General features: G+C 52.1%; 1 protein-coding gene across 1 annotated transcript in view; it reads left to right on the forward strand.

The window, feature by feature from the left end:
• Window positions 1-10,429: 10,429 nt before the first annotated feature.
• The window catches only part of MMP12 (matrix metallopeptidase 12), a 45,153-nt gene continuing 38,687 nt past the window's right edge, over window positions 10,430-16,895 (forward strand). Inside the window, exon 1 of the mRNA XM_086676446.1 lies at window positions 10,430-10,614. The gene's annotated coding sequence lies outside the window, so the exon portion shown is untranslated. The remainder of the gene's footprint in view (window positions 10,615-16,895) is intronic.

The following is a 16,895-nucleotide window of genomic DNA, read 5'->3' on the forward strand; positions in this document are numbered from 1 at the left end:
TCTCTGGGGTGGCGAAGAGACTCAGGGAAAGGGCTCCAGGTCAGCCCTCCAGACTAAAAAAGACTTGTTGGAGCCCAGTAGAGAGTCACAGGGGTGTTTATGATGAGTTGCGCAGCCCGCAATGGGTAAACTATACCAAGGAGCCCCTGGATTCCACCCTGTTCCTCCTACTTTTCCCGAAGCTACGGAGGAATCTGCACGTTTCTCTGTGACAAACATACAAGAAAGCAAACCGAAAGTTTATGGAGTGCTGAGGCCTGTTAGTTGAAAAAACAATACAGGGAGGTCATTCTAAGGATCAGCATATGACTATCTAGTTCTTAGTAATTTAGCCAGTTGATGGAAATCCTGACTTGTTGAGCACATGGGTGCATTTTCAACATTATTCTGGAAGAAGGTGGGCACCTGTCTCTGTAAGAAGCTTCGAGGTCTCTCCTGGTGGCCTCTCTCTAGTCCTGCGCCAGTGGATTGCCCTGGTGTGGTTCAAGGCCACTCACTGCCCCCGGACTCGGTCTTCAGCAGATGACTCCGTGCTGGGGGACACTCCAGCTCCTCTCTGAATATGAAAGGCTGCTTTAGAGAGTTCTTCTCTGATGTGTTCCTCAGGCCAGCAGATCAGCATCACCTGGGAACTTGCTAGAAAAGCACATTCTGCACCACCCTAGACCTGCCGCACGAGGGACCCTGCCTGGGATTCGGAAATCTATGTGTGAGTAAGCCCTGGGGTTCCACGGGCCCTCAGGAAGTACTTAAGGAAGCACTCTGAGCAGCGCTTCTGAGAGATTGCATGACTGTTGCTGGGGCTCCCAGCTTCCTGGAAAGATCTTGAGATCAGTGTTCTACCCCTCTTCCAGAAGATTCATGGTGCGCGCTGGCGTACGAAAGGCTATAAGTGGTCCCGTGGAGAATAAACTGTTTAAGTTTGTGGAACAAGATTTCCCAAACATATCTGAACATGGAAGGTCATTTTCTTTCTTTCACTTTCATTTTTAAAGAGAATCTTTAACTTGATTTCAGAAAAAAACCTCCTCATTTGCTTGTTTGTTTTCTCTTCTCTAGATTAGAGAGCTAGATGATAGATAGATAGATAGATAGATAGATAGATAGATGGATGGATAGACAGATGATAGATAGATGGGTAGATACATAGACATAAATAGATACAGACCTACTATCAGGATTATTTCCCAACTCCTGTCTCTGCTCCAGTCTCAGTTCCAAATTCCCAATTTGATTGGTGTTACTTGGATCAGTGTCCTTCCGTTGTGGCCAGATCATCAAATCCAAATACCAAATGTCTCTTTGGAGCTTACCGATGGGGGTAAGCGTGGTATTCAAGAGAAGCTCGTTATGAGTTGGGCAGTTGGTCCTTGTAGGATCTGCTGTAGAATATGTTGGCTAAAGCACAGAGAGCCGGCTTGTGCACACAGATATCCGTGAATGCCGTGAGGAACCGAAGCGACTTTTTCTTGAGAAGGAATATCACGTCTACAAACGTTGGAGGCCGAGTAAGAGCTACCGTCCAACATCACTCAAGTGGCCTTGCGGCTAGTAAGACTCTGTGTAGCACATAATCGGGGGACAAGTTTGCAGAACCTCTTGACGTGAATCCGTAGGCCAGACGGTTTTGAAACCGGAAAACAACCTGATTTTAGGGACTCATCACGAGGCGGTGGGATTTACAATAGTTCCACTAGGTGGCACTGACAGTACTCTTTCAAAGACTGTAATTGGATTAAGTCACCAAAATAGTGCTGTGTTGTTTAGCGTGGGGATGAGAAGCACAGCCAAATCACCGATGGTTTAATTCCTGACACAATGCCATCGATTTTGGATAAGGTTTGTGCCCCTGTCATGGACTCCCTCAGCTGCAAGGCTTCCTTCAAGGAGATGGGAGTCAGAGTGGGGTGTCCTGCCAAGCCACTGAGACTGTGGCCAACACTTGGAGCCGGGACTTGTGAGTCACCACAGGCCTTGGAGGGTAGATTGGAAAGCGAACCACAAAAATACACAACGTTCGCAGAACACGGAGCTGCCCGCTAAAGAGGAAGCAAAGCAGCCGGCAGCAAAGAGGAAGAAGTCCCCAAACCGCTGGGCCGACCACCTGGGACAATCACTTCTCGGAGGAAGAGAATGCTTGAGGTTTCCAAAGTTTCCTTCTCCCACGTGACTTAGTTTTTCTCATTTTTTTGGACTTTTCATACCTGATGTTCCGGAGTGTGCCAAATGCTGATCTAGAATTCCTCACTGCTCATAGAGCACTTTGATTCCACCTGATGGGCAGAATTATGCCCTAAGACTACATACTCAGAGAAGGGAAATGTGCATATGTTTAAAATTCATTATAACCCACTCTGGAACCAATCTTTTCATGATGTCACCACACGTCAACGGAACAAGAAACATCGTTAAGTACGCGGTATCCAGCCAGTTGCTGAGCGTCTGAAGTCTTGGTTGTAACGGAGCTGGGTTAACACGGATCCGCCTGCTAAATGTTAATAGTTGTTCAGGAATGAAGATATTACGGTTCCTGTTTGTTGAGCTCCACGTTGAGTTCAAGACATCATCCAAGCTTCCCTAGCTATGTCCCTACCTCCTATGCCAAAAAGACTTAAAAAAATCAGTAATGAAAGTGTGTTTTCATTTATTTGTTTTTTAATTATTATTATTATTATTATTTTTAAAATATTTATTTATTTAGGGGAAAGCACAAGTGAGGAGGGGCAGAGACGGGGACCGAGGATCCAAAGCCGGCTCTGTACTGACAGCAGAGGGTCCAATGTGGGGCTCAAACTCATGAACCACGAGATCATGACCTGAGCCAAAACCAAGAGTCGGACGCTTCACCGACCGAGCCACCCAGGCACCCCTGTGGCCCTTCCAGTTCTATCTCAAAAGGACTTACTTTCTGTGGTTAAAGGCACGGACCTTCCGGGTCGTATGATTTAGCCCGCCTGTGCCTCAGCTGGCTGGGTCCCCAGTGGCTTGTGCTGGCAAAGCAATGAGAGGGAAAAAGGATTCTGAGAGCTCTAAGTACCTCTGAGCACATGGGGTACTGTGTGTATGCTTATGTTGGCTCTGTTTCTGGAAAGTCCTGGTCTGGACCATTTCAAGCTGAGCTGCGGGCCTGGACACCGAACAGAATCTTCGCCTCTAGCCACGCTCACTTTTCGGAGTCTACTCATCAGGCTTTATCCCTTAATAAGTAAGATCCCTGCTAAGTAGTTTGCTCCCAGTTTCATAGGGAACTTATAAACTGATGTATGGCTTGAGTAACAGCAAGATAAAATGAAGGCCAAGGAAGCGGGGCCACGCGGAAGTGAAATGCTGGGCCATATTTTACAGCAGCAGCAATGGAAGCAGGCTATTTGGGCGACACACGGACTCAGGACTTACTGTAGGATTAGCTGGAGAAGGAACTCATAAGTCAGCTGTTTTCCTAGAATTGCGTTATGCACTGTGTACACGTGTTTTATTTCCGTTTGATGTTTTACAGTTAAGTTTAAAACATTTCCTGAAATCTTCCAATGTGGCCAATTTGGGGGTGTGGGGATATGACGATATTGTGTGTCCTTTGTTTACCGAAGATGAAAAAAATTAGAGGAACCGGCTAGATCATCTGATTCAAGTCTGTCATTTTACAAATGAGAAACTGAGGCCCGGAGGGAAAGAATGGTCTCTCCAAGATCATACAGTTGTCTTGGAGACTTTCCATAGAAATCATCACCGCCCTGTCTCTGTTCGGCTTGTCAATTCCCCCGCCTTCCGTGGGCCAGCATACTATGTGTGGAGACAGCCACGACTCGTCAAAGCTCATGAAACACACTTCTTTCTTCCGAAAGGAGACCAGTAACGCGATGTTTCAGGGGGAGCTGTATCTATATGACTTTGGGTAATTGTCCGGGCCAGATTCTCAGCCTTTGTGGCTCATCATCTCCCCACAGACGAGGTCATTTGACCTTGACTGACCTTGGTCAGGAGCGATTGAGGGAGAGCCAGTTCAGCCTCCTGGGACCCAGCAAAATATTTTCTCTGCCAGGACAACTTTGGCTTTGCATCCAATTTTGACAACTCGGTTTTTGTGTTCTTCTTGAGTTGGGGTCCCTACTTTGGCTACAAACTGTACCCCTCTTCACTCCCCATACCGTCGTCCCCACTTTTCAATACTCTGTGCCCAGCACATTCTGTTTGTGATTTGCCAGACTTGGGTAACTCAAGTTCTGGTCCTTGCCTCCACCCTGAGTTTGGGTCCCCCAATTTATCAATGAGGGGTGGGCCTTTTCCTTCGGTGAAGACATAAATACTGAGACAAATACATACACCTGTCTCAGCTTTGTTTGGTCCGTCCTGAACGTCTTAAATTTTTCGTCTCCCTCTTGCTCTCTGAGGTCAACTCAGCTTCTTCACAAAGAAAATAGCTGTCAGCTGCAAAGACCCGCCCCTGCTCGATGCTCGGGCACGCAACCTGGAGCCTTACTCTGGACAGCGTCAGCACAAAGCCGATCACAACCTTTGCTCCTCCCGGCTATCAGTGTCGGCTCCTAGAACTATCCAGAACTATCCAGGTTCTCTGATGCCCTCACAACCCACAACCACCTTAAGCCTATACCTGTCTCTGACATCTATGAGAGCCTCTCTTTCTAGAAGATTCTTTTCTCTTCCTCTCTGTGGCTTTGTTTGGCACTTCAGGAAATCTCAACCCATAGGTACGGACGCCCGACCCTATGGACCATCCCCACCCACTGTAGGCAGCAGCCCCTCGGCCAGCACTCGGGACAAACACATGGAGGGGCCCACCCTGGTTGAACAGGCCAGTGCAGGAGCCCATCCAGGCCATGGCAGCGGGGAATTCAGAGGACCCATGATCTAGAGCAATTCTGTGCAACAAGAAATAAAACACAATTCACATACATAATTTTAAATTTTGTAGTAGCCATATTAAACAATTTAAAAACAGATAAAATGAGATTTCACGATACATTTTATTTAATTCAATATATCCAAAATATCAGTATTTCAAATACAGTTAAAATTTTTAAAAATTAATGATGAGGGGTGCCTGGGTGGCGCAGTCGGTTAAGCGTCCGACTTCAGCCAGGTCACGATCTCGCGGTCCGTGAGTTCGAGCCCCGCGTCGGGCTCTGGGCTGATGGCTCGGAGCCTGGAGCCTGTTTCCGATTCTGTGTCTCCCTCTCTCTCTGCCCCTCCCCCGTTCATGCTCTGTCTCTCTCTGTCCCAAAAATAAATAAAAACGTTGAAAAAAAAATTTTTTTTTTAAATTAATGATGAGATATTTACATTGTGTTTTTCGTATGAAGTCTTTGGAATCCAGTGTGTATTTTTACACTTACAGCGCATCTCAGTCCTGATTAACCGCATGTCCAGTGCTCAGTAGCCTAGTGGCTATGAAAGAGACACGGCAGGAAGCGTGTGGACGCAGGAAGGCCACGTGGCCGGCACCGTGGAAGACTGTGGCCTCTCGCTGTCCATCCTCTCAGTTTCTCTCCTCTATTAGCTGCCTGCTGTCTTCCAAGTTAGATTTGTGATTCCGCATCTAATCCCAACTGAGGAGAGCCCTCAGCTCCTTTGTCCAGTTTGTCACCCCAGCCTACCAACCCTTTGCTCTTCCCGAGGTCCCGAAGGGGCTGTCGGAGGGACCTGCACAACCATGGGAGTATGAAGTCCCCACCTCTGGAGGATGAGTGGGTGATGGGAACACTGTAGTAGGGAGGCCAGAGCTGGTGCTATAACGGGTACAGGTACCATCTATGAAACTGTGTGCACCCAGGCAGTGCCTAACCCACCCGGGATCCTGGTGCACAGCCCGCAGGGAGACTCGGCCTCTCGGGTCTCAGCTATAGAGCACATCCCGTCGTAAATGAGGTTGTACTCACAGTACTGGACCTTGGTACTTTTCCAGCTGCCACAACTGTTGAAGTGTTTCACGTGTGTTCGTTTACTTACTGTCACAGAAGTTCCGTTTCCCTTCCTACTTTAGAAGTGAGCAACCAAGCACAGAGAGGGTAAGGGCCTTGTTCTTAGTCATACAGCTGTTGGGGGAGGCTTGGGACTTAAATCCCGGATATTCAGACTGAAATAATGCCTGGTCTGACACTCCGTGGACCCCCAGGCACGTAGCAAGGACAAGCACCAGGCTGCTACTTGAACACCGGGGAAGACCAGGTGGGGGTGGGGGTGGGCTGTGGGCGGCGGAGTCACGGCTCCCGCTAAACCAGAGATGCGGACGTGGAGCTCATGGTCAGAGCAGGAACTGAAGTCACGCTTTCGGATTTGCAGCCGCGATTTGTAAGCACTTCCTGTTCCCACAACGTACAGGCCACTTCTCTTCGGTCTGGTTGAATGAGTGTTTGTGTATCTGCTCTGCTTCTTGAGGATCTGAAATTCTATTTCAAAACTTCCAAGAAGGAGCACTATGGAATTAACAATAAAAACATCCATCATCCACTTCTCTACAGTCAGAAGTCCTGCCTCCCTTTGGTTCTGGGCAAAGTGAGGGTTGTTCCTACGGTGGTGGAGACCGACTGGTGAACAATCATGCAGTCTATACCGAGAGCGGATGTCCGCACAGAAACGCACTATGCAGACAAAAGGCAAGAGTATCCAATAAGGATTTATTATTATTTGGCCATTATTTGTCTGTGAAATATGTCGTAAGGCTTATTGGAGGAAATAGGTTTTTTTTTTTTTTTTTTTTTAACTAGATGTGTTATTTAGGCTAGTTTCAAATCTGATCTGTTATTTCCTAGATCTATCCTAGGGGAAAGACCCAGTGGCTTCTAACTGCACAGAGATGAGCCGGTCATGAAGGATTTCTCCCGAGGAGGGGTAAGGACTCGATGGGGTGACGGAGACGCTGACTCTGGGATATGGCCCACCTGAGACTCAAACCCTGTTGAGCCCTCAGGACGGGCACAGACGGGGGCTGTTAGCATCTGGCCCTTTACTAAACCCGTAACTTCCCGCACCCACACAGCTCAGCCATGCCCCGTGACCCGTCCGCTGAAGCACAAGGCGGTCACGTTTTCCAACCACGTGCCTGTCTTTATTTGCGCACCGGGAACTCAATCAACTGAGCACTCATGACATAGTCCAGAACACCAAATCCGGAGTCTAATCCCATCGTCATAAAACCATGTGGAGTAGATGTAGTCATTCCATAATCCGCACATTCACACGGCCTCGCCCTCAGTTACGGCACGGGGAGCCTGTCCAGCGCTGCCGGGGGGATGTGCTGGCCCATCTCTGTGCCCATCTCCAGCCTTCGATTCCTTAATCCCACCTCCCTGGGAAGAGAAAGAAGAAGGTGTTTCCCTTGGAGGTACAATCACTGATGAGTCTTTACGTGCTGAAGAAGAGCTAAGGCTTTGGTGCCGGGGGCAGAAACACACCCAGCAGGAGCCCGGGTTTTACACCCGCTGAATGCCTGTTAGTGAACACGAAATCACAGTAATCAGAGTTGAGTCACGCTCGGCAAGGCCCTCGCTAGATGCCCTCCAGACTACCTGTCACCCACATTTCTTAGAGTAAAATTCAACTTCGTTCCTCTTCTGCGGTAACTCTGTGTACATAGCTGACTTCTGCTTTACTGAGGCTGTTGGTGTATTTCTCAGACAGGAGCTGCAATTAGGTTTGGATGTAAACCTGAGCCAAGCCACCCAAGCAAGGAGTTCAAATAAAAAGTGACAAAAACATAATTAGTCAATCATGTGAATTGATGTGCAGGTTGGAGTCACAAAATATCAGGTTATTTTTAAAAAGAGGGTTGGACAGCCGTGCACAGTAGGTGAATAAAGCCCCTGACCACAGGGAACACAGCTGGCGCTCAAGGGGTGAGGAGGGTGGAAAGTAATGTGTCTCTGGAATTGATTGGGCCAGTGAGTCTTTACCCAGCTGCTCCCTGGGGCCCTGGAGCTGTCATGTAATGTCTAGGCAGTCACCAAATTCAGACTAGACACAGGTGCTTATGGTTTTATGTGGCACTGAGCAGTTTCAGTCCTTATCTGCAGCAGAGGACAGCAACTTCAGTGTGTCTTCCCATGGGCGGTGGTCCCCATGGCTGCTGGTCCCCATGGGTGGTGGTCCCCATGGCTGCTGGTCCCCATGGTCACTGGTCCCCATGTCTGCTGGTCCCCATGGGTGCTGGTCCCCATGGCTGCTGGTCCCCATGGTCACTGGCCCCCATGTCTGCTGGTCCCCATGGGTGGTGGTCCCCATGGGCGGTGTTCTCCATGGGCGGTGGTCCCCATGGCTGCTGGTCCCCATGGCTACTGGTCCCCATGTCTGCTGGTCCCCATGGGTGGTGGTCCCCATGTCTGCTGGTCCCCACATCTGCTGGTCCCCATGGGTGGTGGTCCATATGGGTGGTGGTCCCCAAGGGCGGTGGTCCCCATGGGCAGTGGTCCCCATGGCTGCTGGTCCCCATGGTCACTGGTCCCCATGTCTGTTGGTCCCCATGGCTGCTGGTCCCCATGGGCGGTGGTCCCCATGGCTGCTGGTCCCCATGGGTGGTGGTCCCCATGGGCGGTGGTCCCCATGGCTGCTGGTCCCCATGGTCACTGGTCCCCATGGGTGCTGGTCCTCATGGCTGCTGGTCCCCATGGCCACCATCCCAAGGATGATGGTGAGTTGGGGACTGGATAACATCATTTTCAGGCCAGGGCCAGTCGCATCCAGCCATCATTCTACTTGTGCGAGAATCAGACTGACTGCAAAGCCTCCCAGGCTCCTGGCTCAAACTCGGAAAGACCTTCGTATATGTTGTGTGTATATGTAGGCTCAGTGGCCTGGAGGACCCCGGGGGGTCCTGGGGGTGGAGGGCATGAGGGTCCTGGAGACTAGAAGGCCTCTGTTCTTTGCAGCTCTTTATCCTGCTGGAGACAGCTGTGCCCAAATGACACCTGGGAAATGCATCTGCCCAAAGTCGGACAGATTCAACGGCACAGAAGTGGAGAGTGTTGTCGGGGGCGTGTTGTGTGTGTGCACTTGGCAGGGGAGGTGCTGGGAGCGTCTAGACCACAGCGTGGGCCACAGAAGGGGTGCGTACATCCTACATCCTCCGCAAGCTAAGGGCTTGGCTCCATGCACAGGGGAGGTCAGCGTCCATCCCGGGAAGTTAATGTTACACTATCTCACTCTGATGAGTTAGCTTCTTCCCCCCACAGTTAACCCAAGTTTTCCTCAGGTATCAGACCCTGACCGATAGGAAGGAAGAGAAACACAGCGAGCCCACCCACTGCATTTAGGGCTCATTTACTTTACAGAAGAGCACCTGGTGTATTGCCCACAGTGAGAAATATTCTGCCCTTTCTGTCTCCAGTCCTGCAAAACCTATTTCTGGAAAGCCTGCTGACTCTCAAGTGGGCATCTCGTGGTAACAATGAATTAGGACGAGTTTTGTTACTGCATGATGGCTGAGCCAAGACAAACTGGACCGAGACGATACAGCCCTGGAACAGGCTGAAGCTTGTACGTCATTTGTAGTGTTAAAAGTGACTAATTTGGGGGCGCCTGGGTGGCGCAGTCGGTTAAGCGTCCGACTTCAGCCAGGTCACGATCTCGCGGTCCGTGAGTTCAAGCCCCGCGTCAGGCTCTGGGCTGATGGCTCAGAGCCTGGAGCCTGTTTCCGATTCTGTGTCTCCCTCTCTCTCTGTCCCTCCCCCGTTCATGCCCTGTCTCTCTCTGTCCCAAAAATAAATAAACGTTGAAAAAAAAAATTAAAAAAAAAAAAAAAAAAAAAAGTGACTAATTTGGGAAAAAAGAAAACCAATTTACAGCATAAGCCAATTTTATTACAGAGATATGCTTTAAAGCAAATGCTTCACGAATAACCCAGACACTCGAGCTCCATGCTGCGTCTCTTGTGGCAGTCCACATACCTGACCTACCAGCCCGGAGCACGCGTTTTACCATCAAGGTCCCCTTCCAGGAGGGTGGAATATCATCCAGGAGATTCGGAACAAGACGACGAGGAGGGTCTTGGACAATGTGGGGATTAGGGATACCCTAATCAAAATCTGCATCTCACTTTTGACTCCCCCTCCCCAAAACTTAACTACTGATACCCTACCGTTGCCCGGAAGCCTTAGGATAGATCACATATGCAGTCAGTTAACAGTCACGCAATGCAGTCAATTAACAATAACAACACGGTGCAGTCAATTAACCACAGCAACGCATGGCAGTCAATTAACGATAACGCATTTTGTATGTTATACGTACTATATACTGTATGCTCCTAATGAAGTCCGCTAGAGAAGAGGAAACGTGGTTAAGACAACCCTAAAGAAGGAAAATACGTTTACAGTCCCGCGGGTGTATTTACTGGAAGGCGGTACAGCCGGGCTGGGCGGGGCTGGGCCAGACACTGCGCATGAGCAGAGGCGCCCGCACGGCCTGCCCGCACGTGTAGTGGTCGCCTGGCGGCGGCAGCCCCGGACACCCCGACCGGGGAGCCCCGGAGGACCCCCAGTCGGGGAGGACCCGGCCCCCAGCGTCTCCAGGCCTGACCTCCCCCTGGGAACCGGCCCCTGCAGCCCAGGCCCCTCCTCCCCGGTGCGAAGGGTCAGCGCACAGGACCCCCGCGCTCCCGGACTGGTAAGGTCTTGTGCCCGACGGAGTGGGGAGGGGGTGCGGTTGGGAACTAAGGCCTTGTGGCTTCTGCCGGCAGCACTTACAGAAAGAAAAGCGTAGAAGTGGACCCGTGCCGTTCAAACCCAGTCCTTCCAGGACCGCCTGTGTACCCCTGTCTGGCGACCCTCCGGGACGCCCCTCTTGTTCCAGGGGCCAGCCCTCCTGGAGGAGCGCGCCGGGGCATTCAGCAGTCTTGCTGGCACACCGGCCTTCACGCAGCAGGACGGTGCCTGACCCTCCAGTCTGCTCCTCGGACCCCACGCGCCCCGTAGTATTTATCCCTCGTTTGTCCTCTGCCCTTCTGCTCTTGGCACAAAGCAGGCTCATGTCTGCCTCAGGGTCCTTGCACCTGCCGTTGCTCCGTGGAGCCCAGTCCCCTGGTTCTTCGCACTGTGGGTGGGTCCCGGACGGGCCACCCTGTCCCCTGCCCACCTGGTCTGTCACATCGCAGCCCCAGCACCCGTGCAGGGCCGTGCGCCCTAACGGTCCACCAGTGGATTGTGCGTTAGGAAACCTGGGCCGCCGTCCTGCTGATCAGCTGTGAGCCCTGAGAAAACGCACTTTGCCTGTTAGGGCAGCAGTCTTCCCTGGGAGGGATGGAGGGTGATTCCCCCACCACTCTGTGCACCATCCGGGAGGCCCCCTAAGGCACGTGTGGAGGGCGGGGCGTTGGTAAGAGGGGGCCTTGGTGGGAAGGCTCTGGGACCCTCCCACCCAGCGCCACCTCGGCAAGGCCCACACGGGCCTGAGAGACAGGAGGGAGGGGGCCGGCGTTCGCCGGGCGGCGAAGGGACGATTCCACCCCCTGCCTCCAGCCTCCGTTGCCCCACCAGGGAGTCACAGGCCGGGAAGAGTCCAGCAGCTCTCCTGGCCTGACCCCTCGGCCACCCCGGACCCGAACCGACGCTCAGTTCCACAGCTGGGTGACCCCGGGGAGCGGGGAGCCGAGCCGCTCTGTACGAAGGAAGGCTGCGTTTTGCTTCTGGAAGGGGGAAGGATGTTTGCGGGCAAACACAGAACATCGAACCGGAGCGCCGTCCTCTGCCCGCGACTGCTGGCAGGGGTGTCTTCGCGTCCGCCCCACGGAGGCGGGTAGCGCGCACCACCCCCCCCTCCAGGGCAGGGTCCGTTCACCAAGTCTGTTGGACCCTTCGACCTTCACAAGACTCCCGTTTCTGGAGAACACTTGGCACACAGCGAGCTGCGAACCGGCCGAGGGTCCGTCCTACGTCCCGCGTGTCGTCTGACTTTGGCGGTAGTTGTGTTACTAAGCCCCCTTACCCTGGAGAAAACCGCAGCCCACACAGGTTATAGGCGCGCTGGCCAAGACGGGAGGGAGGACAGGCTGCCGACGGCGGCAAGGAAGCAAACGGTGGCGGAAAGGAAGTCTGAAAAGCAAAATGACCCTCAGGTGAATCCCCTCGGTGGCTGGTCCGGTGGACCCCGTGTCCGTGGACTAAGGGACGGCCCGGGTTGTGAAAAACACCTGGGCTGTGCGTGGGGCCCTTCTGCAGACAGCAAGTCTCCGCGCACAGAGAAGACTGGGTTATTTTGACTCTCGCACATAGAACAGACGGAAACGTTAAGTAAAAGCAACACGTTTTAGACGGATCTGGGGTTCACATGAAGATAAGGCCCTCGGGGGCTGTCTGTCCCTTTGCGGGTCGAAGGTGGTGGAGTCCCGGTCCCAGCCTCGGCGCCACCTGGCCGGGCTGGAGGGACTCGGAACCTGCCTCTCGCCGCGAGACCGTGACTCCTTCCTGGGAGGTGACACTGCCGCGCTGGACGTGCCCACCTCAGGGACACTTCGCGTGTCACCCGTGTTCGTAGAAGGCGGGCTTGGGGAGGGGCCAGAGGCATCCGGGCAGAACCAGTCACAAACGGACAGAATCCAGGTCCTTTGGGAACCCAGGCGACCCTGCCCTGTGCGCTGGCCTTCACAACTAACAGCCGTGGTCTCGCTCCGTGCTGCATCCCCGCCGGGGACAAACCTTCTAAAAATGTCACAGAGAACGGAAAAGAGCGTTATTCGAGCCACGGTAGGGACAGGTGCCTGGGTTACACGGTTTTCACAACGAAGAGAGGCTCCCGGGAGGGGACATTTGGCACAGGGTTATGTATGGCTCTTACATAAAGACTTACAAACCATCCTCACGAGGGACATTCCAGAAAGTCACACACTTTACGTTACGTTTTAATACGTGCAAGTATGTTCAAGTGTAATCTTAAGGGAGGTTTTTGGTTTTTCTCACCTTTGTGTTTAGAATGCTGCTTTTTGGTTATTTTTTTTTTTTTAACAAATAATAATAATAATATTTTTTAAATAATAAAAAAGCAGATCTGCAATGTGTGCTCGGGGCAGAAACAGAGCCCGTGCTGTGAGGTTTCACGGAATCATTTTGACCTTGGTAAATGTTAAATGTTAACGTAAAAAATTGCAAAATGTCAAATATTAACGTAGGGCTTCCGTGGGAGCCCAGGAGCAGGGCCACAGACGTCAAAAGTAGAAAATTTCCGGGCCGCCTGGGTGGCTCAGTCACTTAAGCGTCCGACCTCGGCTCAGGTCACGATCTCACGGTTTGTGAGTTCGAGCCCCGCATCAGGCTCTGTGCTTGGAGCCTGCTTCGGATTCTGTGTCTCCTTCTCTCTGTGCCCCTCCCCAACTTGTGCTCTGTCTCTCTATGTCTCTCAACTAAATGTACAAAAAAAATTTTTTTTTTTAAAGTAGAAAATTTCCTTGATCAGTGTTTCCTTCGTGACAGGTTGGCCCACATCTAAAACAGGGGACGATCTGAGGGAAGGGAGAGGTTCCGTGGAAGACCGTGGGTTCCTCCACAGTCTGACTCATCCCTCCCTCGTCCCGACCCGACCCCGCGCTCCGCTTTGACCATGGGAAAATGAAATCTTCGCTCCTTCCTTTTCGTTTCCTTCGAAAGGCGGCGTGTGTCTCACACGGGGTCCTTACCGGGAATGCAGATTGTAGGTGACACCCCAGGGGCTCGCGTCCAGTGGACGCCCACGGGCCTCACAGCAAGAGGCAACAACTCCTGCGGTGTGAGATGGGGCTTCCTGCCCCGAGGGTGCTTTCCTGGCCGGGCTTCCTTCCTCTGCCCTTCTTTCCTCCGATGACATGGTAATCTCTGATGTCAGGACATGCTTATAGTCCTGAAGGTAGACCTCACATGTGCACACGTGTGCCGGAGGGGTCCCGATCGGCCAGAAGTCGGTAGAAACTGTTCCTTCGTGCTCGTCACGTGAATGTCAGGGCTGGGTGTGAATGAGACGGAAGTACCTTCTAGGTTGAAAGAACCTTTCAGAAAAACGGAGAAGGTTTTCCAAGTTTATATAGATTATTCAAAACACACTGGGAAAAAAAACCCCATAAAACGGAATTTTAAAACCTTTGTTTTCTCAGGCATCGTTTTGCTCAGTTAATTCTACTTAGAACATGATCTAAAGAGGTGAAACGGTTGCTTCCTTCTACTTTAAAATGAGGGCCTATCCGTTGCTTTCTTTTATTAATAATTCACAGAAAAGCAAAATTTCAAATCAGCTCCAAGGTAGTCAGGAGTGCAAACACCAGAGGCCAAAGTCAGGCACTAGTCATAGCTTTTGTTCAGGGAGGAGAGGGGAGGGTCCGAGCACTTCCTCCTTCTTGAACGATGTGTCACTCCCTTGCTTAAAACCCACCGGTGGTTCCAGTCAGCTGTCGGGACTAGAGGCACACTCGCCCTCGTGGCTTACAAACGGGGTCTGACCCCGTGCACCTGCCGCCGTCTCTGGCTCCGTGCGCTCCATCCCCTAACGTCCCTCCCCCTTCCCAGCGCCCTCGTTGCTTCTCTGATTCTTGCTTGAGTTTCCTGAAGACTCCACACCTGTCCCTTACTTGCCATTCTTCCTGTCCCAGCTAACTCCCTCTTCAACCTCCAGATCTCACTTTATTCTTTTTTTTGTTAAAAGTTTTTAAATGTTTATTTCTGAGAGAGAGCAAGTGAGCAAGCATGAGCAGGGGAGGGGCAGAGAGAGAGGGAGACACAGCATCCGAAGCAGGTTCCAGGCTCCGAGGTGTCAGCACAGAGCCCGACGCGGGGCTGGAACCCATGAACCATGAGATCATGACCTGAGCCGAAGTCGGACACTCAACCGACTGCGCCCCCCAGGTGCCCCCGGATCTCACTTTCAATGTCACTTAATCTGGGAAGCCTCGGCTGACCTTAGGTCTGGGTTAAGGGTGTGACTCCTTTTTTCATTATAATTGCCTGTTTTCTGATTTTTTTTTTTTTGCATTTTTTTAAATTTAATTTTTTAAATTTACATCCAAATTAGTTAGCATATAGTGCAACCATGATTTCAGGAGTAGATTCCTTAATGCCCCTTCCCCATTTAGCCCACCCCCCCTCCCACACCCCCTCCAGTAAGCCTCTGTTCTCCATATTTATGAGTCTCTTATGCTTTGTCCCCCTCCCTGTTTTTATATTATTTCTGTTTCCCTTCCCTTATGTTCTTCTGTTCTGTGTCTCAAAGTCCTCATATGAGTGAAGTCATATGATATTTGTCTTTCTCTGACTAATTTCACTGAGCATAACACCCTCCAGTTCCATCCACGTAGTTGCAAATGGCAAGATTTCATTCTTTTTGATTGCTTGAGTAATACTCCATTGTATATATACCACACCTTCTTTATCCAGTCATCCATCGATGGACACTGGGCTCTTTCCGTACTTTGGCTCTTGTCGATAGTGCTGCTATAAACATGGGGGTGCCTGTGCCCCTTCGAAACAGCACACCTGTATCCCTTGGATACATGCCTAGTAGTGCAATTGCTGGGGCGTAGGTAGTTCTGTTTTAAGTTTTTTGAGGAACCTCCATACTGTTTTCCAGAGTGGCCACGCCAGCTTGCATTCCCATATAATTGCCTGTTTTCTATTCCGGATTCTCGGCTAAGATCGTAAACTTGGATTATGGCAGGGAGGTGAGAGCCGTGTATATGCTCACACACACATGTGTGCACAAATTGAACAGGAAAGAGGTAAACTGATTTGTGTCACTTCTCATGATCCGGTGCCCTGTCCTTAGGTCCCTCCGAGTGCTGGGTGCAGGAAAGCCTGGGGTACCCCAGAGAGGGAGTTAGTTCATGGGGAGGTTGCTGTGGACTGGAGGAGACGGGCACACAGCCAGTGCCACCGTCTGGGCCCCAAACTGGGCCCCATGCTGTCGGGAGTCTTGAATATGGAAACACTGAAATAGAGAAGCTTTCTTTCTACATGACATCCCTAGAAGGTGTTTTGCAAGTCTCTTACCCCCTGAGTGAGCCGCATCTTGAAGAGGAACGCTCACGTGGACGCGGCCCCCGCGTTGGGAGAGGCACGGCTGGGGTGTGGCTATATGTGTGCGTGTGGTGGGGAGACCCCTCGTCTCTGATGCGTGCATCTCTGCAGATGGCCCCCAGATACCTTCTCTCCTTTGCTCCTCTGTTGCTGTCACGTAGTCTGGAGATCTTGAGTCAGGAAAGTGAGGCACTGGGGGGGTGGGGCCCGAAGTGCTCAGCCGCGTGAGCCCCCATCGCAGGTCTGGACAGGGCCCGCGGCTCCCAGGGTCCTGGCCAGAGTCCAGCTTCCATCCTGCCCCAGCAGACGTGTGCCACATTCGTGCCAACGGACCGCTGGCACCTGTGGGGCCACGACCCGTGAGCCCACCTCTGCCGCGGGCTGTCGGGCGGGGATCAGAGAGGATTTATAACCTCTCAGTATTTAGACGAGGAGTAGGTGGGCGTCCACTGGATCCTCCCTGGTGCTCCCCCCACGGGATTTCACTTCATAGCCCAGGACTCTGTGCTAGTTGGCTCCTTGGAGGTCACTGGGCATCATTACTCCGTGTCACCTGCTGTTCAGGGAGTCACTCGCCTTTGGACACGTGCTTCTGTAGATTCCACTCCCGCCTGAGCTGCTCACGTCCAAGGTCCCTCCGAGGGGATCCTGCCGGTTGGCTGAGCACCCCGCGTCCGGAGCCCCGCTGGGGCAGACCTCCAGTGCCCGTGTCTCCAGACCATCTGCCAGCCCACGAGCGTCGTGGCACCTCTGTGGCCACAAGGGCAGGTCAGTTGTCCACAGCAGCGTGGCGGCCTTGGCTGAGAAAACCATGCTGGGCGCTGGCTGCACAGGGGCTGCGAGCTGGGCATTCAGAGCGCCCAGCCCGTACCTGCGGCCTCCCTTCGCCCGCTGAAGGCCCACTTGCTTTAAGTCATG

Source organism: Puma concolor, chromosome D1, assembly GCF_028749965.1.
Source record: "Puma concolor isolate L17-30 chromosome D1, mPumCon1.1.hap2, whole genome shotgun sequence".
Classification (NCBI taxonomy): Eukaryota; Metazoa; Chordata; class Mammalia; order Carnivora; family Felidae; genus Puma; species Puma concolor.